The sequence below is a fragment of the Chiloscyllium plagiosum genome, unplaced genomic scaffold, assembly GCF_037043375.1.
Source record: "Chiloscyllium plagiosum isolate Xiang-an unplaced genomic scaffold, Cpla_swu_hap1 HiC_scaffold_8, whole genome shotgun sequence".
Classification (NCBI taxonomy): domain Eukaryota; kingdom Metazoa; phylum Chordata; class Chondrichthyes; order Orectolobiformes; family Hemiscylliidae; genus Chiloscyllium; species Chiloscyllium plagiosum.
This window is the reverse complement of record NW_028270146.1, coordinates 55,242,189-55,269,236: the sequence shown is the minus strand read 5'-3', so window position 1 is coordinate 55,269,236 and position 27,048 is coordinate 55,242,189. Positions and strand designations below refer to the sequence as shown.

The 27,048-nt window shown below is 40.8% G+C and overlaps 1 long non-coding RNA gene across 1 annotated transcript in view; it reads left to right on the top strand.

The window, feature by feature from the left end:
* The window catches only part of LOC122553977 (uncharacterized), a 36,943-nt gene extending 20,495 nt beyond the window's left edge, over window positions 1-16,448 (top strand). The window contains exon 4 of the long non-coding RNA XR_015757760.1: window positions 16,183-16,448. This is a non-coding gene — a long non-coding RNA (uncharacterized LOC122553977). The remainder of the gene's footprint in view (window positions 1-16,182) is intronic.
* The last annotated feature ends 10,600 nt before the right edge of the window (window positions 16,449-27,048 follow it).

The following is a 27,048-nucleotide window of genomic DNA, read 5'->3' as shown; positions in this document are numbered from 1 at the left end:
TTGAATTCAATAAAAATCTGGAATAAAAATACTAGTCCAATAATGACAAGGTCCACCCCCTTGGATGGTGAAGAGCTGGCTGATACCCCCTATTTTTGTTTTGACAATCTTCTCAATAGTGCTGGGTCATAGTATTAGACAGCATGAAAATATCCAACTAATCATGCCATCAGGTTTCCTAAACTGAACTAGTCCCATTTGTCAGCGTTTGGTCCATATCTGCCTAAACCTTTCCTATCAATGTACTTGTTCAAATGTCTTTTAAATGTTATAATTGCATCTGCCTCTACCACTTTGGCAACTCTGTACCTATGTTCTAGAAGTTAAAAAGCTGAAACTGATATGGAGGTCCAAACTAAATGTATTAAGTAGTCATGGTACCTCCCAACCTACTTTGCCCACCCCATTCTCACCACAGAGCAAGTGTGAGGGCAGTTAATGTCGCTGAAATCTGGATCTCCTGTGAGGTTCAGGGACTGAGGGAAATGCTCCCCTCCAAAAGTGAACGGAGAACAAGTGTGGCAAGGGGACAGCTAATTGCAAAAATGCAATCTCTCACAGGAATGAATGAAAGATGCTTGTTGGTCTAAGAAAGAAAGCCTGGGGATTCAAAGGTTGACTGAAGGCTGCTCACACAAATCGACTTCTAAGGAGGACAATGCAGCTTTCAGAATGATATAATTGTATTTAAATGATCATCAATATAAGGATGGAGCAGGGTCAATAGGAACAGATTTTTTAAAGTTGTTGGTGTCTCAAATGAAAGGAGTGTAGATACAATATTTAGATAGTTAAAGTGATTTAGAATTGAGGACAGAGTTCATCCAGAGATTTGTAAATCTATGGAATTTACATCCAGTTTTAGTAATGACAGAAACTATCAACATTGTATTTTGGATTGTACATATGGATGAAAGAAAGGGAATCAAGTGGGAACAGAGTAGGTACATGTGATTAGGTTTAATTGCTCACATAGAGGGTATACACTGGTATGAACTAATTTGGCTGAAAGCCCTGATTCTTTGTCAGACACTGAACTCATGGTATGAAGCCACATGGGCAACTCAGCTAGGGAAATTTTGGCCTAATCCTTAAACATCACATCATGTAACCATGTCCATAAAGCTCAACAATTGCCAAGGGTAGATTTATTCACCTCCCAAAATGTTTGCATGTTCTGTTGACAAATTCCTCTGATTCCCCAAACTATTGAAAGCTCACAAGTCATTTTTTTTCTTGTCGATTAGAAAGTTGATTGGTTACTGAGATCTACAGAAACACAACTAATATGTTGAGTTCTAAAGCTGAATGAACTGGTTTTGACTGATTTAGAAGAATTAAGCCATCCACATAAAACCACTCTGGTGGCAGACCTGCCAATCTCTATTAGCTCACTCAAAATGATTGAGGAGAAAGTGAGGTCTGCAGATGCTGGAGATCAGAGCTGAAAATGTGTTGCTGGAAAAGCGCAGCAGGTCAGGCAGCATCCAAGGAACAGGAGAATCCACGTTTCGGGCATAAGCCCTTCTTCAGGAATGAGGAAAGTTTGTCCAGCAGGCTAAGATAAAAGGTAGGGAGGAGGGACTTGGGGGAGGGGCGTCGGAAATGTGATAGGTGGAAAGAGGTCAAGGTGAGGGTGATAGGTCAGACTGGGGTGGGGGCAGAGAGGTCAGGAAGAAGATTGCAGGTTAGGAAGGCGGTGCTGAATTCGATGGATTTGACTGAGACAAGGTGGGGGGAGGGGGAATGAGGAAACTGGTGAAATCCGAGTTCATCCCTTGTGGTTGGAGGGTTCCTAGGCGGAAGATGAGGCGTTCTTCCTCCAACCGTCGTTTTGTTGTGGTCTGGCGATGGAGGAGTCCAAAGACCTGCATATCCTTGGTGGAGTGGGAGGGGGAGTTAAAGTGTTGAGCCACAGGGTGGTTGGGTTGGTTGGTCCGGGTGTCCCAGAGGCGTTCTCTGAAACGCTCCGCAAGTAGCCGGGGTGTCTCCCCAATATAGAGGAGGCCACATCGGGTGCAGAGGATGCAATAGATGATGTGTGTGGAGGTGCAGGTGAATCTGTGGCGGATATGGAAGTTTCCTTTGGGGCCTTGGAGGGAGGTGTGGGCACAAGTCTTGCACCTCCTGCGGTTGCCGGGGAAGGTGCCGGGAGTGGAGGTTGGGTTGGTGGGGGGTGTGGATCTGACGAGGGAGTCACAGAGGGAGTGGTCTTTACGGAAAGCTGATAGGGGAGGGGAGGGAAATATATTCTTGGTGGTGGGGTCCGTTTGGAGGTGGCGGAAATGACGGCGGATGATGCGCTGTACATGGAGATTGGTGGGGTGGTAGGTGAGGACCAGTGGGGTTCTGTCCTGGTGTCCCAAGTCCCTCCTCCCTACCTTTTATCTTAGCCTGCTGGACAAACTTTCCTCATTCCTGAAGAAGGGCTTATGCCCGAAACGTCGATTCCCCTGTTCCCTGGATGCTGCCTGACCTGCTGCGCTTTTCCAGCAACACATTTTCAGCACTCAAAATGATTAACTCACAATGCAAATTATTGAGATGGATGGTGTAAAACTTATACAAGTAGGAGGAAGCTTTTGCCAGGGCATTATCTATAACTTGCAATATCCTAATCCAGTGACATCACCTGTATGCATCATCATGAAAACCTTGCCTATTTGATGATTGTCCAGGGCCTTAACAAATCCGTGTGTGTCATCAATGAGACTCTGTAATTTGGCCAGCTGATAAAAGTGCTGTGTTCTCTTGAACCGTTGCCTCCTTCCCAAGAGAATAGTGATAAAAGCATAATGACGAAAATATAACTTCTTTTGCTTATTTCCAAATCATTGTTAGTCAAAGGTCTACTGCAACAAGTATTGTAACTTGAAAGGATTTCACTGCAAGAGTTCACAGATTGTGCTCATCTTATTTCCTGCACTCCTACCCTCCTCTCCTCTCTGTGCCCCATATATCTGGCTTCTAAGTTCTGGAATCCTTTCTTTAAGACAAGCTGCCACTATTCCCTCTTGAAGAGCTTCTTAAAGCTGATTTATTAATCCAATTCTTTTGTCGACTGCCCTACATCTTTGTTAAATGACATGTTGTCAAAATGTGTTTGATGATGCCCCTGTGAAGTTCTCTGAGAGGTTTTACCATTTAAAAGAGGCTATATAAATACAAATTATAAATGCAAATGCAAACTATTTCCCTCTCCTCTATCAATTCCTTCCTATCCTGTGTGAAAATCAATCAACTCATAAACAATGTTGAATCATAAACTGGATGGTGGCTCAGTGCTTAGCACTGCTGCCTCACAGCATCAGGCTCCCGGGTTTGATTCCACCCTTGGATGACCATCTGTGTGGAGCTTGCACATTCTCCCTGTGTCTGCCTTGGCTTCTTCCGGGTACTCCTGTTTCCTCCCACAGTCCAAATATGTGCAGGTTAGTGGATTGGCCATGCAAGATTGCCCATAGTGCCCAGGGATGTGTAGACTTGGTGGATTAGACATGGGAAATACACGGATAGGGTAGGGAGTTCTTGGGATGCTCTGCAGAGGGCTGGCGTAGACTCAATGGGCTGAATGGCCTGCTTCCACACTGTATGGATTCTACGATTCAAAAACAAGCTCTCGTCTGGCCTTTTCCCTTTGTGCCCAGATTTATAGAGATATTTTGCTCTGAAGATTGTAATCGTTTTTAGAAAGAATGAACCTGGATTCAAGACCAGCCTAGAATATTAAATAAAATGGATAATGTAACAAATGGTTTGGACTTTTGAAGGGCAGGGAATTGTGATCATCAAAGAAAGGATGAATGGGTTACCTTTAGCATTTAATGGCAGCATCAGGCGCTTTCAGATTAGAATCATGTTGCCATCTGTAAAATATAACCTTAACCCAATTATTCACCTAATTCTGCCTTTAGCAGTATACACCATACTGCACATCCAACTTTGAGTTTCCTGCGCACCAAATATCAATTTGGCTTGCAAATAATAGTATCAAACTCATTCCCAAATTAGCAACAGTTTTGTGCTATTAAGGAATTACATTGAGGCTGCCTCAAATTCATTTTGTACAGCATCCAAAAAATCCATCAAAGGGATTAATTTTTCATCCTAACAATCTGGCCTGGATTTAAAATCAGTTCCCAGAAAGTTGTTACCCCAACCTTTCCGAAAGGCTGGAACCTTGGAATTCATCTTTCAAGTCAATAATCTGAAGATAGTAATTTGAGAGAAGTCAACTTTTTACTCCAACTTAACAGTTTTAAATGTTGTCAGATTCTTCAATATTGTTCAGTCAGATGCCTCCTGTGATAATTAGTTTTTATGGTGAAATGTTTCACTACACATTGGTTCCATTAACATTTGCAGCCAAATACTTTATAAGTGTCACACCTACTGGGAAATCTGAGTGCTATTGAGTTCTTTTTTTCCATAGCCACAGTAAGAAAGAGGAGGAATTAGCATATGGTGCAGAAAACTTGGCAGAGTGTTGTACTGATGAGTAACCCATTGAACTGAAGCATTTAAACTAATAATTTCCTTTTAACATATTGGATGTTTGACTCAATCCTGATTTATATCTTAAATTAATAAAGGAATGCTCACAATTCACAAATGTATAACCTGTTATATGCTCCCAGCACTACCTTCTTGACATGTGGTTTCTAATTGAACCCATTATCTACAGCTCTGCCTGTCATGGTCTACCTGCCTGCAATTACAAAAGTAGCATTTTGCCTTAAGCCATATTTGATATTTGTGGACATAGATAAAAGCTCAGAGATGTGACAGGAATGAATACTGTGACAAATCAAAGCATGAAAGGAACAGCACAGCACCTATTCAGTCCCTGCAAACATTATTTTATTCCTGCACCTCATTGTACAAAAAATACAATACAAGCAACAATGCTGTTTTGAAGATTTTGTGTATAATTGTTTAATAGAATTAAAAGTGTGCAAATGAGCAATGGCACGATTAACATGGCCAGTTGAATTCAGATGTAGAGATGTTATGTGAAAGATATCCTAGTTAAATATAATTTACTGTCAGTTACTATAAGGAGTTGTATATTTGATCAACTGCATTTTCAGAAAGCATCCCATTCGGTTTTATTTGTGAGAATGATGTCTAAAAGGGATATCTTTTAATTATTTTATATTTTGTCTTTAGATGTAATGTGAATGTGGCTAGTAAAAGGGCTGATATGCTGAGAGGGGGAAGTTGTCATTTTTCCACCAATTGTTTCTCTTATTTCCTGAAGGCATTGTATTGCTGGAGTTGATCTTAGTGGTCTCAGGTATTTTCCACCACTTTACACAAATGAACATTCTTCATGGATGAGTGTAGACAGGGAGGGTGGGTAAGCTCTGCAAGCACAGAGACATCAGGATTAAACCCAGTTCCCTTCTGTGTCAGCTGTAGTTCAGTCGGTTGTCACTTCTGAATCAGAAGACTCCAGAGCTAAATCCCACTCCAGGGCGTGACCACAAAATTCTAGACAGTATCTCCAGTGCAGTGGTAAGGAATACTGCACAATTAGAAGTACATCTTTCTGGTAATCATGATTTGGAGGTCCCTGTGTTGGATTAGGGTGGGCAAAATTAAAAATCATACAACACCAGGTTATAGTCCAACAGGTTTATTTGGAAGTACTAGCTTTCAGAGCACTGCTCCTTCATCACAACCACTTGATGAAGGAGCAGTGATCCGAAAGCTAATGTTTCTAAATAAACCTGTTGGACTATAACCTGGTGTTGTGTGATTTTTAACTTTGTCTTCCTGCTAAGACATTAAATCAAGGCCCCATTTGCCTGCTTCAGTAGATCTAAAAGTTCCAATTGCACTACTCATTATCCCAGTTGTATTAGAAAGTGTCCAAATGTACCACCCTTTAGGAACAACTGACATTGCATGCTGTTATATTTAAATAGGATATTTCTCATGTCTCATTTCCACATCGGAATTCTGAAGTCCATGTGAATAGTGACTAATGGTTAACTTTTAATCATCATCACAAAACAAATCATCACATTGGTGTCTCTAGGAAAATGCTGTGCATGAATTAGCTGCTCCATAACAACAACTACTAAGTCTGAAAATCCAATTTATTGGTTGTGAAGTAGCCAAAATAATCAAGCAAGCTATCGGAATGTATCCTTCCTAAGGTGTTGCACCCAAACTGTAGCGTAACTTCTGCATCCTTTTATTCTATTCCTCTATATATAAAGGCCAGTGCCCCGTTAGGTTTCTTGATTATTTTGTAGCATTTTAGAGATCTATGTACCTGAACCCGCGAAAGTGTTTGGACATCCACAATTAACTTGACACCATCAAGAAAATACCTTGATATTCTTTCATCCAAATTGGACAGCATCTGTAGTATAACTGAGAACAGAGTCTTTAAAGATAGCTCCTGGGTTTCTGAAAATGCTCTTATGTGGAACAATTCAATCCTTGGTCATCTGTTACTACAATTTGTCCCTTCTTTTCTACTGTTAAAATGCCCCTCCAGTTACTAGGAGGTGTGTTTTAATCCTCACAATGAGTTCAATACATGGCAACCATTGTAAATTCCTTGTATGAGACACTATTTTTAGGCCTCACTCATGCTTGTGCACTGCACTTTCAAATCTTACAATGATTTTTGTAAGTGGAGCAAAAATGTCTGAGTAATGGGAGCCAGTTGTTGAAAGTGGGCTGTGTGGATGTTGCAGGAGTTGGATAAGTGTAAGCCTACTGACCTCTGATGTTGTGGGAGTGTGTCAGATTGTGAACATGGGAGATGAGCTGGTCACTGTGAACAGAAGGCCTTTTATTCAATGTTCTGGCTTCAAACTGATAAGAATCAGCACAATCCCTTCACCCTCCCAGCCCTGGAGCTGCAATGTGTTTTTCAGGCCACAAACTGTTGGTTCACACATCAGTCTTCACTACCATTGCCATTTCTCTCTGGGGCTGCTGAGGGAGCTGCTACCTCGAGGCTGTTTCCAAACACTGTTCATAAAAGGTTTATTGACCGAGTTCCGCTACACATCCAGCATCTGCTTTTACAGCCACATTGCTGTATTCAATTTATGCATCTCAGTAAAAGCAGACATTTACTATTAATATCTCTGCTCACAGTCCATCTTGTTAATGTACCAATTACACTATTGCTTCTTTTGCTTAAAATATGATGAGGGGGGGTGAACTGTCTCCCTTGTTATATCTCACTTGTTGGCCACAATTAAACTTAATGCTTTTTTTAGTACATGCCTATACGTCTGTCCAATAAATATGAATTTGACTAATTTCTACTGTCACAGTAAAAACAAACAATTATAAGGTGTTCTTGAATGAAAGAGCAAGTTTATAATCTTCTAATCCTGAGAAAATAAAGAAGATGTAACATATATCAAGCCTACACACAAAGGGATAGTGTCTTGTACAAAAGGAAGATGAAAGATGTTTGCAATTCAAAGTCCTTAGTGGGTCCTTGAGATGGACCCGTGACCAGAGCCTGTTTATTTGGTGTAGCTGGAAAAGCACAGCAGGTCAGGCAGCATCTGAGGAGCAGGAGAGTCGATGTTTCGGACATGAGCCCTTTATCAGGAATGTGGGGGTGGGGCTGGAGGGAAGGTAGCTGGGAAGGTGATAGGTCGAAGCAGGTGGGAGATGATGGTGATAGGTCAGTGGGGAGGGTGATGGAGAAAGGTGGGAAGGAAGATGGACAGGTAGGACAGGTCAAGAGAGCGGTGCTGCATTGGAGGGTTGGATCTGGGATGGGGTGGGTGCAGGAGAGATTTGGAAATCGCTGCAAGAGGTGTAGAACGTTCCCCCCTCATCTCTGTCCAAGGCCCCAAAGGATCTTTTCATATCCGACAGGAATTTTCCTGCACATCCACCCACCTCACTCACTGTGTCCATTGCTCTCGATGTGGGTCTCGTCTACATCAGGGAGTCTGGATGCCAAGTCATGGAGCGTTTCCGGGAACATCTCTGGGACACACACACCAAATAACCCCATTGCCCCATGGTCAACCACTTCAACTTCCCCCTCCCACTCCCCCAAGGACTTGTAGGTCCTGGACCTCCTCCAGATCCAAGTCACCCGATGTCTGAAGGAAGAATGCCTCATCTTCCACGTTGGGACCCTTCAACCACATGCCATCAACATCAACTTCACCAGTTTCCTCATCTCCCCTCCCCCCACCTCATTCCAGATCCAACTCTCCAACTTGGCACTGCCCTCTTGACCTGTCCATCTTCCTTCCCACCTATCCGCACCATCTTCCCCATTGACCTATCACAATTACCCTCCATCTGCATCTACCTATCACCTTCCTGGCTACCTTCTCCCCAGCCCCACCCTCCTATTTATCTCTCAGTCCCCATCACCCCTACATTCCTGATGAAAGGCTTATGCCCAAAACATCAAGTCTCCTGCTCCTCGGATGCTGCCTGACCTGCTGTGTTTTTCCATGGCCTCCCTTTTTGACTCTTGACTCTCCAGCATCTGCAGTCCTCACTTTCTCCGAGCTGTTTATTTGGTGTCTTGGATCATCAGCAGTAATGATTATTTCAGTTATGTTTTTAATGCTTGATGTTCTGATGTTCCTGTTTAATCCATATTGTTAGCAAGCACCTTCTCTTGTTGATTAAAGCAAGAGCGTGCTAACAGAGCTTGCTTCTACAGACTCTGCCAAAAACAGTTTCTTAAAATACAAGCATGATTGTGTGTTTCTATGTCTAAACCTATTGTCTCCAAGCTTGAGAATTGCATGTGTTCTTTTCATCTCCAATGTGTAAAGATTCTCATCAGGGTATAAAATAAGAATTGGACATGAGGGTTTCTTTGGACCTCTCTAAAGAGAGAATGGCTTGCTTCCCTGTTTTTGGATGAAAAATGAATTTCAGTTTGACTGTGTAATCCATATTGAAGTCTGATCAATTGTGGTCAGATGATGCTGGTAACTACTTTAAGGCAGTACTTTTGCTTCTCTTTCAAAACACTTCAGTCCATGGCAGTTCCTGGTATTAAATCAGATAGCGGGTTTTGAGATGATTTGTAGCTCAGGTTGAGGCTCTGGATGTAGGATTGCTCGCTGAACTGGAAGGTTCATTTTCAGATGTTTCATCACCATACTAGGTAATGTCTTCAATAAGCCTCTGGATAAAGCACTGCTGATGTTTCCTGCTTTCTATTTATATGTTTGTGTTTCCTTAGGCTGGTGATGTCATTTGCTGTGGTGATTTCATTTCCTATGGTGATATCATTTCCTGTTCTTTTTCTCAGAGGGTGGTAAATGGGGTCCAAGTCATTGTGTTTGTTAATAGAGTTCTGGTTGGAATGCCATGTTTCTAGGAATTCTTGTGCATGTCTCTGGCTAGCCACCAGGATACATGAACATCAACTAGCCACAAAACGACATGAACTTCTCTCACTAGTATCCCTGCATACAGATAAGGAAGAACACCACTTCGACTGGGACAATACATCCATCCTAGGACAAGCCAAACAGAGACATGTACGAGAATTCCTAGAAGCATGGCATTCTAACCGGACCTCTATCAACAAACACATTGACTTGGGCCCCATTTACCACCCCCTGAGAAAAAGAACTGGAAATGACATCACCATGGGAAATGACATCATCAACCTAAGGAAACGCAAACATATAAATAGAAAGCAGAAAACATCAGCAGTGCTTCGTCCAGAGGCTCACTGAAGCTGTTACCTAGTATGGTGACAAAACATCTGAAAATGAACCTTCCAGCTCAGCGAGCAAATCTACATCCATTAAATCAGATGATGAAATTCAGAAGTCAATTGTCCATATTTTACATCAGGAGGAGAAAGTGAGGGCTGCAGATGCTGGAGATCAGAGCTGAAAATGTGTTGCTGGAAAAGCGCAGCAGGTCAGGCAGTATCCAGGGAACAGGAGAATCGACGTTTCGGGCATAAGCCCTTCTTCAGGAATCATTCCTGAAGAAGGGCTTATGCCCGAAACGTCGATTCTCCTGTTCCCTGGATGCTGCATGACCTGCTGCGCTTTTCCAGCAACACATTTTCAGCATATTTTACATCATCATGACAAATGGAAATTAAACTTTTTAGATTTCCTCTCACTAAATATTTCAGAAGTTTCTTATCAGTAGATTTAAATTTGCAATTAAGCATCAAAATATAGATGTGAAACTAAATGTCAGGCTCAGTTGTCTGGACAGCTGGTTTGCAATGCAAAGTAACACCGACAGTGTGCATTGAATTCCTGCTCCGGCTGAGATTACCATGAAGGACTCTCTGCTCCTTCTGAACCTCGCGTTTTGCCTGAACCTCAGGTTAAACCACCACCAGTCATCTCTCTCTCTAATGAAAGATCAGCCCTATGGTCTGGTCAAATTATGATGACTGTAAGAGACTGATGATTACTAATCTAATTGAAAAGAGGTACTTCAACCAAAATTTTGAGACCCACTGGACTTTATTTGTGTTTAAGATCTGTGAATCCCTGGACAGTTAAAGAGATTTCCAGGGAAGTTTGCAAAATTATTTCCAGCAGCTGTGAGAATGAGCAACGTGTAAAGGAGAAGTACAGAAAAAAAAACCTGTGGATGCTTGAAATTAGAAACAAAAACAGAAATTGCTGGAAAAACTCAGCAAGTTTAGCAGTATTTGTGCAGAGAAATTAGAGTTAATGTTTCAGGTCCAGTGACCCTTCTTCAGAACTTAAGCTCTGAAGTTCTCATGTTCTGAAGAAGGATCACTAGACCCAGAACGTTAGCTCTGATTTCTCTGCACAGATGCTGCCAGATTGAAAAGATTATCCATAAAAATCAGGAATTGTTATTCTTCCCTGTTTCTCTTATGATTTATGTGACATTGGAGCTGGTACATCTGACACTAATGTCTTGTCATGCAGGCTGATATCCCATTGCTGGAGCTAAAAAAAAAAAGCTATATATTCCACTTTGGCCAGTAGAGAGACCCAGGGAGAGTATGAAGTCCTGGTTGATTGATTTGATTTGCTTTATTGTCACATGTACCCAGGAAAATGAAAAGCTTTGTTTGCGAGCAATACAGGCAGATCATTGTAAGCAAGGAGAGACAGATCTTAGGGTAGAACAAACTTGGATAGAGTGCGGCGCACAGGTTACACTATACAGGACATGTGCGAGCAAGATCAATTAACAAGATCAATATTATTTGAAGTTAGAGAGTCCATTCATCAGTATAATAACGGCAGGGAAGAAGCTGTTCTTGAATCTGCTGGTGCGTGTATCAAGCTTCAGTATCTTCTGCCTGATGGAAGAGGTTGTAGAATAGCATTACTGGGGTAGGATGGATCTTTGATGATGTTGGCAGCCTTTCTTCAGCAACGAGAGGTGTAGGTGGAATCGATGGATAGGAGGTTGGTTTCCGTGATGGTCTGGGCTGTGTCCACAACCTTCTGTAGTTTCTTACGGTCCTCGGCAGAGCAGTTGTTGTACCAGGCTGTTATGCACTCAGACAGTATGCTTTGTGGTGCATCTGTAAAGGTTGGTGAGGGTCCTTATGGACATGCCAAATTTCCTGAGCTGCCTAAGGAAGAAGAAACGTTTTTGTGCCTTCTTCATCTACTTGGGAAGTCCGGAACAGGTTGTCGTCACTCCTAGGAACTTGATGCTCTCAACCCTCTCCACCTCCCCTCCGTTGATGTAGATGAGGGCATATTCTCTTCCTTTCTTTCTGAAGTCAATGATCAGTTCTTTAGTTTTGCTGACATTGAGAGAGAGATTGTTCTCAATACGCCATGTCACTAAGCCCTCTCTCCTTTCTGTATTCTGCCTCATCATTGTTTGATATCTATCCTATGACAGTGGTGTCATCAACAAATTTGTAAATGGCTACTCAGTTGTGCTATCTTTTCAGAAAAGTAGAGGATTCTGATCCATGTACAGAAAAGTCTTTACAGAGTTGTTAGAGCTGTTTGACTTCAAAGTATCATACAGCCAATACTAAACTCAAAGTCTCTTTTTCACTGTTGAAAAATTATGTTAACACAAATTTAGCGTAAGAGTAAATATCTGACTGGCTATTCAATCCTCATCATTTCTTAACACTGTACTAACCAAGCTGCTGCCATCAACAGCCAGTTTAAATGGATTGACATACAGTAGTTGGAGGCTGCTAAAACCAGTTTAATAGTCAGTACAGATTTTAAGTTGTCAAAGTCACCTTGATGTTTCTTTTTCTGTTCAAATTTCTTGTCTTTCTTTAACAAACTTGACCAGAGAGTTACTGCAGTGCTGAAATTTGGATCAAGTAGCCAATAAAATCTACTCATGGTCATATATCACAAAATTTCATGTTTTGACTTTAGCACAGGAAAATCCACAATAGCCCTTATTTTTGCTTCTCTAGGTGCTAGTTGGTTTAGTGTTGCCCTATTAAGTCATATCATTGCTTCACCACCTTCAATTTTGCCAAGTTTGTGACTGACATTGGTTCTTTGTAACCACTCAATTATTCAAGCAATGTAATTGGTTCTCAGGATTGACTGACCACAACTAATGTGTCAATATATACAACACAATTGTGTAATCCTTCAATGACCTTGTTAAATAATCATTGAAACATTTGCTGGCACCTTTTCATTCCAAACAGCATGACATTATATTACTAAAGTCCACCACGTACTACAAAAGCTGATATTTCTTTGGCTGTATCAGTAGTGAATTAATCCAGCTGATATTCTTCTAATAAGTCTATTTTTGTCACAAAGTTTTCATGCTCGTCCAATCCTCTCAATACAATCATCCAATTGTGGAATCAGCTGTGAATCTGCCTTTGTTACTGTGTTGACTTTGCGATAATCTATAAACAATCCTTTCAGCACCACCATAATAGGTACTATTATAACTCAGTTACTATGATTCAGTTTAATAATATCACTCTGCATTGCAAACTAGCTATCCAGCCAACTGAGCTTACCGACCCCCTTCTATATGGTCTATATTCAAAATTCTATTTATATTAATGATGAGTTGAGCCCAGAGAACACATTTGCATGATTTTGCTTTTGAACCACTTCCTACGCTTTGATTTGATATCAAAATTAATCATTATTATTGCATCAGGATTGCCAATGGGCCTTGCCAAATTTATCAATGGTGAGATTTAAAATAAATACAGTTGTTTCTGAAAATGTAGGAAAGGGTAAGTGTAAACCGATAAGTGTAAAGCCAAAAGGATGATTTCAGTTTTAAATACTATTCATTAGATTTTAGAAAGGTTGGAAAGATAAAGAGAAAAGAATGCTCAGGGGCCAACAGACATCTCCAATCACAGAGAGTGATTAAAGTGTTAAATAGCTTGTAACCTGCTTAATGGAAAACTGAGAGGTAACAAAATAAATTTGTCAAAATAACACAATAGAACCAAAGAAACTGCAAACAGTAAAGTGGGATTAAGGACATACATTATAATTTATAAATATATTTATGAGTGCTATACTTTTTATTATTCATTTATGGGATGAGGGTGTCACTGGCTGGGCAACATTTATTGCCCATCCCTAATTGTCCAGATAGCATTTAAGAGACAGCCACATTGCTGTGGGTCTGGAGTCACATGTAGGCCAGACCAGGTAAGGATGGCAGTTTTCTTCTCTGAAGGGCATTAATGAATCAGATGCGTTTTTCCAAAAATTCACTCCTTGTCATCATTAGACTCTTAATTCCAGACTGAATTCAAATTCCACCATCTGCCGTGGCAGGATTCAAACCCAGGTCCCCAGAACATAATCTGGGTCTCTGGATTAACAGTCCAACAATAATACCACTAGGCCATCACCTCCCCATCAATGTTCTAATGGAAATTAATTTAAAATAGAAACATAAGTGACACATGAATTTGTCAATCACGAGAAAAGAAACAAATTAGCACTGAATTCTGATGAGGGATAGTGTAACCTGTGGCTTAGATATTAATATTTTGCCTCAAGAGTTGTTCCAGAGACTTGAACACAATAGTCTAGGCCAATGTCCTGATCAGTACGGAAAGAATAGTACGGAACTGTCAGAACAGTTTCACTGGGATAAACTGTTAAACTGAAGCTGGATTAGTGGTGCTGGAAGAGCACAGCAATTCAGGCAGCATCCGAGGACAGGCAAAATCGACGTTTCGGGCAAAAGCCCTTCATCAGGAATAATTGCTGTGCTCTTCCAGCACCACTAATCCAGAATCTGGTTTCCAGCATCTGCAGTCATTGTTTTTACCTTGTTAAACTGAAGCCCCTACCTTCGCTTGGCCAGTACACCCCCAAACCTTTCTCATTCACAAACTCATCGAAATGTCTTTTAAATATTGTAACTGTACCTGCATTCACCACTTCCTCTGGAAGTTGATTCCACCCATGACCCACTCTCTGTGTAAAAAGACTTGCCCCTCGTGTCCCTTTTAAATCTTTCTCCTCTCAACTTAAAAATATGCCTCCCAGTTTTGAACTCATCCATGGTCGGAGAAAGACACTTGTCATTCACTTTATCTATGCCCCTCATGATTTTATAAACCTAAATAAAGTCAGCTTTCAAATTCCTATGCTCCATTGAGAAATGACCAAGTTTTTCTCGCCTAGTTTTATGTCTCAAACCCTTCGTGCCTGGCAACATCCTGGTTTATGAATCCTTGTTGGATCAAAGGGTCTGTTTCCATGCTGTAAGACCTTATGACTCTAAGTGCATGTAAAAGATCCTATGACAACTATTTCAAAGGAGGAGGGAGTTATCTTGCTGTCTTGGCCATCCCCTAACTGACATTATCCAAAAAAAAGTATCTGGTTTTATCACTTGCTGTTTTTGGGAGTTTGCTGGTTGCTGTACCTTCTATAACAGTGGCTAGATTTCAAAAGTACAAATAGAGAAATAACAGATGGAGTTTAATCTGGACAAATGCGAGATGATGCAATTTAGAAGATCATATTCAGGTACAAATTATACAATAAATGGCAGAAGCCTTAGGGCATTGACATCCAGAGAGATCAGGTGGATGTAGGCATGTTAGCAATGTTTTAGGCATTTCTTGATAGACACATGAACGGGAGGTGAACAAAGGGTTAGGAACTGCATATAAGTAGCGGGTCTAGATAAGGCTTTGGAATTTGCACAGTCTTAGTAGGCCGAAGGTCATGTTCCTATGCAGTATTGTATTATATTGTACATAATTGACTCTAAACAATTAGTGAAATGTCTTGAACTTTTGAAAGATGCTTTCTTGTAGTCTTTGACCCAAAAGTATACTTGCTTCCAATCCCCAGCACTGTAATTTATCAGATTATCCAAACCTTTCATGTGTATTATTGTCATGTGATATAGCTCAGGCAGTGTCATTACAGTTTTGGTATGAGCCAGCTGTTTTTTTTCTAGGTATGATGTTTAAATTGTGTAGTAAATGAAAAGGTTTAATGCTGACATGCATTTTTTTTGGAGTCAGTGTAGGTTCACTGAAATAGATCACTTAAATTTACCTCTTATCCTGCCAGTGCAATTATTTAAGTGAAATCTTGGAACATTGTCAGCATGTCAAGTTGCTTGTTTTAGTTCCTGGGCTGTTAATACATGGAGCCTCCTTGTGGTCTTTTTCCCACATTACTAATAATATTTATTTCACAAATAAATTGAAACTGTCACTTTCCCAAATCAAATGAAAATGGACTGTTTATTAGTCGATTACTACCTAATTTAAAATGAACACACAACTTCTAGTTTTTTTTTTAGATTAGATTACAGTGTGGAAACAGGCCCTTCGGCCCAACAAGTCCACACCGACCCGCCGAAGCGAAACCCACCCATACCCCTACATTTACCCCTTACCTAACACTACGGGCAATTTAGTATGGCCAATTCACCTAACCTGCACATCTTTGGACTGTGGGAGGAAACCGGAGCACCCGGAGGAAACCCACACAGACACGGGGAGAACGTGCAAACTCCACACAGTCAGTCGCCCGAGTCGGGAATTGAACCCGGGTCTCTGGCGCTGTGAGGCAGCAGTGCTAACCACTCTGCCACTGTGCCACCCACGGTTTTATTGTCATGTACCACAATGGAATTGTTTTGATCAGCACTAATTCAAAATGTTATACAGTATAGTACACACAGCTGTCAGATAACTTGATGCAGATTAATGTTCTAACATGATCCTCTTGTCCCCTCCGTGCCTAGGACACTGTTATATGCTCTACACTGGATATCATTTCTGAATACAGAATGCAATGGTTTCCATCTGGCAATGCTAGAAATTCCAGATTAAGAGGATGCAGCTCCTGGGATATTACAGAAGATTGTCCACAGGCAATAATTTTTAAATTATCTAACCCTTTGGAGACACAAATTATAACAAAGACAAATAGAAAATAAATATGTTAGAACACTAAGTCAGTTGTTGAATGCCAGTTATTGATGAATGTTTAGAGTCTGTGATGCAGCAATATATTAGTAAACACTGAAAACACACAAGAAAATCAGATTGGATTCGTAAATGTTTGGCTGTGACTAATGTATCTATTTGCTTTTTTAAAGGAAATCAAGCTGTATAAACAAATATAATCCAATGGAACCTGCATCTATGTTATATTAAAGGCTTTCAGTTTTAAAATTCCATACAATATCGAATTCTAAAATTCGATACAAATGCTACAGGAAGGATAGAAAGGGAGGCAAGAGAGGAGGGGGAGTGGCATTTTTGACAAGGGATGGCATTACACCTGTGCTGAGGGAGGATATTTCCGGAAATACATCCAGGAAAGTTATTTGGTTGGAACTGAGAAATGAGAAAGGGATTATATTATAGACCTTATTGGGATTGTATTATAGACCCCCCAATAGTCAGAGGGAAATTGAGAAACAAACTTATAAGGAGATCTCAGCTATCTGTAAGAATAATAGGGTAGTTATGGTAGGGGATTTTAACTTTCCAAGCATTGACTGGGACTGCCATGGTGTTAAATGTTTAGATGGAGAGGAATTTGTTAAGTGCATACAAGACAGTTTTCTGATTCAGTATGTGGATGTACCTACTAGAGAAGGTGCAAAACTTGACCTACTCATGGGAAATAAGGCAGGGCAGGTGACTGAGGTGTCAGTGGGGGAACACTTTGGGGCCAGCGACCATAATTCTATTCGTTTTAAAATAGTGATGGAAAAGGATAGACCAGATCTAAAAGTTGACGTTCTAAATTGGAGAAAGGCCAATTTTGACGGTATTAGGCAAGAAAGCTGATTGGGGGCAGATGTTCGCAGGTAAAGGGACGGCTGGAAAATGGGAAGCCTTCAGAAATGAAATATAGAAGAATCCAGAGAAAGCATATTCCTGTCAGGGTGAAAGGGAAGGCTGGTAGGTGTAGGGAATGCTGGATGACTAAAGAAATTGAGGGTTTGGTTAAGAAAAAGAAGGAAGCATATGTCAGGTATAGACAGGATAGATCGAGTGAATCCTTAGAAGAGTATAAAGGAAGTAGGAGTATACTTAAGAGGGAAATCAGGAGGGCAAAAAGGGGACATGAGATAGCTTTGGCAAATAAAATTAAGGAGAATCCAAAGGGATTTTACAAATATATTAAGGACAAAAGGGTAACTAGGAAGAGAATAAGGCCCCTCAAAGATCAGCAAGGCGGCCTTTGTGTGGAGCCCCAGAAAATGGGGGAGATACTAAATTAATATTTTGCATCAGTATTTACTGTGGAAAAGAATATGGAAGATATAGACTGTAGGGAAATAGATGGTGACATCTTGCAAAATGTCCAGATTACAGAAGAGGAAGTGCTGGATGTCTTGAAACGGTTAAAGGTGGATAAATCCCCAGAACCTGATCAGGTGTACCCGAGAATTCAGTGGGAAGCTAGAGAAGTGATTGCTGGGCCTCTTGTTGAGATATTTGTATCATCGATAGTCACAGGTGAGGTGCCAGAAGACTGGAGGTTGGCAAACGTGGTGCCACTGTTTAAGAAGGGCAGTAAAGACAAGCCAGGGAACTATAGACCAGTGAGCCTGACCTCGGTGGTGGGCAAGTTGTTGGAGGGAATCCTGAGGGACAGGATGTACATGTATTTGGAAAGGCAAGGACTAATTAAGGATAGTCAACATGGCTTTGTGCGTGGCAAATCATGTCTCACAAACTTGATTGAGTTTTTTGAAGAAGTAACAAAGAGGATTGATGAGGGCAGAGCAGTAGATGTGATCTATATGGACTTCAGTAAGGCATTCAACAAGGTTCCCCATGGGAGACTGATTAGCAAGGTTAGATCTCATGGAATATAGAGGGAGCTAGCCATTTGGATACAGAACTGGTTCAAAGGTAGAAGACAGAGGGTGGTGGTGGAGGGTTGTTTTTCAGACTGGAGGCCTGTGACCAGTGAAGTGCCACAAGGATTGGTGCTGGGTCCTCTACTTTTTGTCATTTATATAAATGATTTGGATGTGAGCATAAGAGGTACAGTTAGTAAGTTTGCAGATTACACCAAAATTGGAGGTGTAGTGGACAGCGAAGAGGGTTATCTCAGATTACAACAGGATCTGGACCAGATGGGCCAATGGGCTGAGAAGTGGAGTTTAATTCAGATAATTGCAAGGTGGTACATTTTGAGAAAGAAAATCTTAGCAGGATTTATACACTTAATGGTAAAGTCCTAGGGAGTGTTGCTGAGCAGAGAGACCTTGGAATGCAGGTTCATAGCTCCTTGAAAGTGGAGTCGCAGGTAGATAGGATAGTGAAGAAGCCGTTTGGTATGCTTTCCTTTATTGGTCAGAGTTTTGAGTACAGGAGTTGGGAGGTCATGTTGCAGCTGTACAGGACATTGGTTAGGCCACTGTTGGAATATTGTGTGCAATTCTGGTCTCCTTCCTATCGGAAAGATGTTGTGAAACTTGAAAGGGTTCTGAAAAGATTTACAAGGATGTTGCCAGGGTTGGAGGATTTGAGCCATAGGGAGAGGCTGAACAGGCTGGGGCTGTTTTCCCTGGAGCGTTGGAGGCTGAGGGGTGACCTTATAGAGGTTTACAAAATTATGAGGGTAAATAGGCAAAGTCTTTTCCCTGGGGTCAGGGAGTCCAGAACTAGAGGGCATAGGTTTAGAGTGAGAGGGGAAAGATATAAAAGTTGCCTAAGGGGCAACATTTTCATGGAGAAGGTAGTACGTGTATGGAATGAGCTGCCAGAGGAAGTGGTGGAGGCTGGTACAATTGCAACATTTAAGAGGCATTTAGATGGGTATATGAATAGGAAGGTTTTGGAGGGATATGGGCCGGGTGCTGGGAGGTGGGACTACATTGCGTTGGGATATCTGGTCGGCATGGACAGATTGGACCGAAGGGTCTGTTTCCATGCTGTACATCTCTATGACTCTATACCTACACTTGTAATGATGCTGACTATGTAAATATGTCACAATGCAATTACTGCCTCCTGTCAGCAGAGATGTCAAAGTACAATCATGATCAAGAAAGTGTTGTTACAGCACATCAACTCTATATAATAAATTCCCGTTATAAGTGGGACTTGGTATGAGTTATGATAAGAGTTATGATAAGAGTGTATTGGACAGTCTCAAATTCACATTGGGTAGAATGTGTGAATCTGCCTAACAGGTATTGAAATAATCATCAGTGATAATGAAAGCGGCTGCTCTTTCAGCAGCTGATGGTCTGAGACAGATGCAGAGATGGGAAATTTTGCAGAAGTGGAAATAGGCAGTCTTTGTGGTGAAAGAATTGAATAGAATTAACTTTATTGTCACATACTCAAAGGTGTACAGTGAAAAGTTTATAAGTTGCCATTTGCAACGCCATCTTAGGTACAGGGATACCGAGATTCAGCTTCTTCAGCTACAAAACTGAGAAAAATAAAGAAATTAAAAATGTCAGCATTGCAGAAACAGAAGCTCAGAACAACAGTCTTCTAACCCAGATCATGCTGGCAGAAGGTCTGGGGTTGAAAGCTTAGCTCAGGATCAAGTATGATGGCAAAGCTGCAGTCTGTTTCAGACTCTGACAGGGGTCAGTGAGGGTGGGATTCATTAGTGTTTAGGAAACACAGTTATGTTGTTAACTGTAGGTAATCATTTGGTACAAGTGTGAGATTGATGTCATACAATGCCATACAGGCACATATCCAGCTACTTAGACCACAACACATGAGAGCAGAAATTGCTCCAGTAAGCTGAATATTTTAATTGTTTGGTCAAGTGGTATTTTTTGAGTTAGCTTCCCAGTAGCCACCTCGGTCCACATTGACTTTTCTCATGCAATCTTTCACTGTTCACCTCATTCATTAAGTAACTGGACACTTTGATGCCATCTTGTGGAATTATATGGCAGGAGAGGCTGACAACTGCTGGCACTTTTTGATATGTCACCACACTAGCACAGACGAAACCCTTCCTGCACATCACTTCAGAGACTGTACGCCACGAACTGCTCTTCACACTGTGATCCTGCACCGTTATCCACATGGAAATAGCTCAGAAAAGAATACTTGGTACACTAAGAGGAAGCTACAGGTGCTAGTGCACTGGGTGGTGGAGAGAAGGACAGTGCTGTATCCTGCTGACTGACAAAGGAGGCAACATCTCCAGACCCAGCCAGACTACACCGAGATATCAGCCAGGTCAGTACAGTGTCCTAGGTGAAATGCAATGCATCACAGTGCAGGAAGGAGGTGGATGATCTCTGCTATTGCTCAGTTATATCACCAAAGCTGAATGAAGCTCTCACTATTACATATATCATGTCACCCACCTCATCCTCCCAAATACTAACCTTGTCCTGATTTCTCCTACTCACTCAATAAGGAGCCCTCACCAGCATCTACCTCCATTCCTGTATCACCATTAACTACTTGTTCATCCACTTCAATTGTACTCACACTCACACACATACGCACACTCTCTCACAGACACTCATATCCGCACACACACACACACACACACCCACGTGCACTCAAATATAAGTTTGTGGGGTGAATTTGTATTTGCAGAATTAGATTTTATTTTGCTCAAAAACCTCATGAATCCATTTATCTCATTGCAGGAAAAATGGGATCCTCCCCTGAATCGATGGCCAAAGAATACCCTGATTGACCTACCTGTAACACCCAGGCTGGTTGTGATTGACCTGTAGGACTAACCATGGCCAAATCACTGGACACAGGTTCATGGACTCTGATAGGACCAAGTACCTGGTTGACCATGTACCTGATTGATCATGGCCAACCCCTTGAACTCGAATTGGATGAGTCCCTTGACTGACCATAATTGCTCTTCAGCGGACCAAGGACTGGTGTCCTTTGACTTTCAGACATGGCCATTTGTTTGAAGCACATGCAATGAGTTCGTCCCATCTTGTGCTACTGGCACATGCTGTTGATATTGACATAGCATGGTGTTATTCAGGAGCATATCCACTTCCTTGATGAAGTTAAAAATCACACAACACCAGGTTATAGTCCAACAGGTTTATTTGAAAGCACTAGCTTTTGGAGCACTGCTCCTTCATCAGGTGGAGTATAAGATCGTAAGACACAGAATTTATAGAAAAAGTTTACAGTGTGATGTAACTGAAATTATATATTGAAAAAGTCCTGGACTGTTTGTTAAGTCTCTCATCTTTTAGAATGGGTATGTTGGTTTCAGTTCTTTCGTATGTAAATCCCAGAACTTTTTTAAAGTTACATTCTCAAGTGAACTTTAACAATAGGTGCCATGTTGGTCTTGATAATGCATTGAAGGTGTGAGGTGCCCTGTGCGAGACTGTGCTCCAATGTTCAGACTGATTCTAATCTAAAAAATGGATTTACAGAATCTTACATGGATTCATGAGGTTTTTGAGCAAAATAAAATCTAATTCTGAAAATACAAATTCACCCCACAAACTTATATTTGAGTGCACGTGGGTGTGTGTGTGTGTGTGTGTGTGTGTGCGGGTATGAGTGTCTGTGAGAGAGTGTGCGTATGTGTGTGAGTGTGAGTATAAAGGGGTATAAGTCTGTGAGAGGGTGCAGGCACGCATGTGAGTGTGGGAGTGTATATGTGAGCGTGGGAGTGTATATGTGAGCATATGAGAGAGGGAATGCATGAGTGTATGGAGTATGTGTGTTTGTCTCAAGTGAACTTTAACAATTGGTGTCATGTCGGCCCTAGCTTATCCATTCATAATCCTAGTTATTTGAGGTATTATTATAACTAGCTCCATTTGCTTACGACAAAGAGACCTAAAATCCCTCATTGCTTATTCTTCAGTAAGCCATATGGGACTAGTTACAGGAGCTATCCTAATACAAACGCCATGAAGCTTCACAGGAGCTATCACCTTAATAATTGCACATGGATTAATCTCATCAGCCCTATTCTGCCTAGCAACCACCAATTATGAATGAATCAATGGCCGAACATTACTATTAGCTTGAGGAATTCAAATTGCCTTACCCCTCATAGCAACCTGATGATTCTTGACCAACATAGCATTACCACCCACACCTAATCTTATAGGAGAATTATTTATTATCCCCTCCTTATTTAATTGATGCAATTGAACTATTATCCCTATAGGCCTAGGAATATTAATTACTGCTTCCTATTCACTTTACATATTCTAATAGCTCAACGTGGCCCCATCTCCAGCCACATTCTTCCCTCACCCCATCCCACACACAAGAACATCGACTCCTTACTCTCCGTCTTTTACCAATACTACTTCTAATTCTAAAACCAGAACTCATCCTAGGATGAATATTATGTATTTATAATCTAATCAAAATATTAGATTGTGGTTCTAAAAATAAAAGTTAAAATCTATTTAATTACTAAGAGGGGTCTGGGGACACAAAGAACTGCTAATGTTTTTCTCATAGTTCAAATCCATGACTAACTCAGCTCTTGAAAGATAATAGCAAGCTATTGGTCTTAGGAACCAAACACCCTTGTTGCAACTCCAAGCAAGAGCTATGAACACCACCTTTAATTCATCATTCCTTTTAATTCTTCTTATCCTACCATTCCCATTAATCTCATCTTTATTACACAAAAAACTTCATCATAATTGAGCCTCCCTATACATAAAAAACAGCCGTAAAATACTCCTTCTTCATTAATTGAATTCCCTTATTCATCTTCTTAGATCAAGGGTTATAATCAATCCGAACAAACTGAAATTGAATAAACATCGGACCTTCGATATTAACATAATTTTTAAATTCGACCTTTACTCAACCATCTTTACACCAGTAGCTCTATATGTTACCTGGGCAAAGGTGAGGACTGCAGATGCTGGAAATCAGAGTCTAGATTAGAGTGGTGTTGGAAAAGCACAGCAGGTCAGGCAGCATCTGAGGAGCAGGAAAATCGACGTTTTGGGCAAAAGCCCTTCATCAGGAATGAAGGTACCTGGCCCATCCTAGAATTTGCTTTGTTATATACATTCTGTTTGTTTAAATACCTGTTATTATTCCTCTTCTCCATAATTATCTTAGTAACAGCCAACAACATATTTCAACTATTCATCGGTTGAGAAGGAATTGGCATTATATTCTTCTTATCAATCGGTTGATGATACAGCCAAACAGATGCCAACATAGCTACCCTACATGCCATAATCTATAATCAAGTAGGGGAGTGTACGTGTGTCTGTCTCAGGTGAACTTTAACAATTGGTGTCATATCGGCCCAGACACACAGACACTCCTATAGACCCATACACTCACACATACACACCCACGTTCACACATACACACCCATACTCACACATGCACCCTCTCATAGACTTATACCCCTTTACACTCACACACACATACACACTCTGTCACAGACATTCATAACCCCGCCCCCCCCCCCCACCAAACACACATACACATATAGGTTTGTGCGGTGAATTTGTACTTTCAGAATTATATTTTATTTTGCTCAAAAACTGCATGAATCCATGTAAGATTCTGTAAATCCCTTTTTCAGATTAGAATCTGTCTGACCATTTTGGCACAGACAGTCTCACACAGGGAAGCTCACACCTTCACTGCATTATCTGGGCCAACATGACACCAATTGCTAAAGTTCACTTGAGAATGTAACTTTTAAAAAGTTCTAGAATTTACATATGAAAGAATTGAACCCAACATGTTCATTCTAAAAGATTAGAGACTTAACAAACAATCCAGGTCTTTTTCAATATATAATTTCAGTTACACCACACTGTAAACTTTTGCTATAAATTCTATGTCTTACAATCTTATACTCCACAACCAGCTAATTAAGGAGCAGCGCTCGGAAAGCTAGTGCTTCCAAATAAACCTGTTGGACTATAACCTGGTGTTGTGTGATTTTTAACTTTGTACATCCCAGCTCCTCCAAGTCATGACTCCCTTGATGAAGGAAGTGGTGAGCTGCTGCTGTCAGATACCCACTCTGACTTTCATGTCAGAAACTGGTACCATCTAATTTCTTGAGGAAGGAGACATTGGTAACTATACAAAAATGAGGTGGATTGGGATATTATTGAGATGCCAGTGTTTGGCAATAAGGTAATTGATTCTAAATAACTCCGGGACTCCATGTAATCACTGCTCATTAGTGATATTCTGATTTTGCCATTTCCACCTTCAGAGGAATATGGGAAAGAAATTTTCTTAATGTTAATATTTTGACATTTTTCATTTTCACTACACTTTCCATCATTTTTGGCCATTTCAACACTGCTCAAAGTTGCAGAAACATTTGCTTACTGATTTCAAAAGGGAACTGGATGCAGTTACAAATGCATGGACATTGTGATTAAGGGGATGAACCTGACGATATTTCTCTAAAAAGAACCTGCATTAGGAATCATGTGCCCGACGACTTGTTCTATGCTGCAATGACTATATAATGTCTGCAATTGAAACCAGTCTGTTTACATTTGAGGTGACTGTCAGCGAATGTCACCATACAGGTCAGAAATTGGAAGAGGCCATAGCTCCTTGAGTGACTTCAGTGGTAAAAATGAAGAAGCAGAAACAGGAGCTCTCACAAAATTGGACATTAATTGTTTGAAAATATGACAAGAAATTGAAAGCTGACTAACTGGCACCTCACCTCCCTTCACAATCAACATCTAGTGGCAGCAATGTGTATTATCTACAAGATACACTGCAGAAATTCACCAAGGTTCTTCAGACAAGCATCTTCCAAACAATAGATTCCCATCCTGACTTGGAAATATATCACTGTTCCTTCAGAGTTGCTGAGACAAAACCCTGGAAACCCCTCTGTAACAGCATTGTGGAGGAAATATGACTTCTATAGTCATACAGCATAGAAACAGACCCTTCGGTCCAACCGACCATGTCCCCAAACTAAACTAGTCCCACTTGTCTGAGGTTGGCCCATATACCTCTAAATCTTTCCTATCCATGTGCTTACCTAAATGTATTTTAAATGTTGTAACTGCACCTGCATTCATCACTTCCTCTGACAGTTCATTCCACACACAAACCACTGTCTGTATAAAAAAGTTGACCCTCACGTCTTTTTAAAACTTTCTTCCCTCACCTTAAAAATGTCCCCTAGTTTTGAATTTACCCACCCAAGGAAACAAAGACCCTTGCAATTCACCTTATCTATGCCCCTCATGATTTTATAAACCTCTATAAGGTCATCCCTCAACCATCTATGCTCCAGTGAAAAAGTCCCAGCCTAGTTTTACAAATGAAACCCTCCACTCCCAGCAACATCCTTGTAAATCTTTTCTGAACCCTCTGCAATTCAATAATATCATTCCTGTGGCAAAGTGACCAGAACTACACACAGTACTCCAGAAGAGGCCTCACTAATGTCCTGTACAGCCTCAACATGACATTCCAACTGCTATACTCAAAGATTTAAGCAATGGAGGCAAGCCTGCTAAACACCTTCTGAACCACCCTGTCTACCTGTGGCAAAGTCTGAGCAAATAATGTGAACAAATATTTTTGGATTGGTTGGCATTGTCCACTTGGGACATAAACTAGGATCTTTGCTCTTTGATTACTTTGGTACAAGTGCTAGAGGAATTGTATTGGAGTTTGTTGTTATCCCAAATTATGAAACATGGCAAATTGTGAGGAAGAATGTAAATGGCTACTGAAGGACATGGACAATTCAACAGATTGTCAAGTTGATGCAGTTAAAGAAAATGTTGCTGAATTTCTGCATTTTGAGTATTGCATAAACTTCTAGGTACTTCATCTGGGGAAGGATAGTAGAATCACAGAAAGGACACAGCAAAGATTCATTAGAAAAAAAGGTTATAATTATAAAGAAATTGGAACCAATTATTGTGAGAATGTAAATCCATGTGGTGTCCCATATTACTCCTGCACTATAGTCCTCTAGCCACATGGAGAGCTCAATGATGTTCCAGCATTTTGAGTCTCACGTGGGACTAATTATGAGAACCAGAAGACAAAATAATGCTTAAGAGAAGTGGAGTTTATTTCATTAAAATAGGGAAGTGTGATCTGGTAGAGGTTTCAAAATTATCTAAGATACTGCAAGGGTGACTGACGAAAGATTGTTAGCACTTTGTAAATCTGTAACAATGGAAGTACCGGTTGGGTTATCATCAAGAGAACAAACAAGCGGAAGAAATCGGTTGATTTGATTATTGGAATATACAGTGCCATCAGCTGCCCTGGGCCCACAGTCTGGAATTACTTTCCGAGGTTACTGCTTTCCCCTTCTCCTTCTGAAAATCTACCTCCTTAAGAAAGATCTAGTCACTCCTACAAATGCCTCCTTTATTTCCATGTTGATTTGTATCTGATTACGCTTTTGCTGTGAAGCACCTTGGGCTGTTTTTCAACATTATCAGTGCTATATAAATGTCACTTGTTCAGTCAATGTAATAAATTTCCATTTTAGCTCAATTTGAAAGTCGGTTATAAAGAGCTTGCCTCTCAATGACTTCAACTCATGATTAGCATTTCCAGATTAACATTAGCTTACACATATAACCTTCATGCTCTTTTGCCATCCATTCATCAGCTAAAATACAACTAAGCACTTCATTAGCTGTATTGACTTCAGTCTT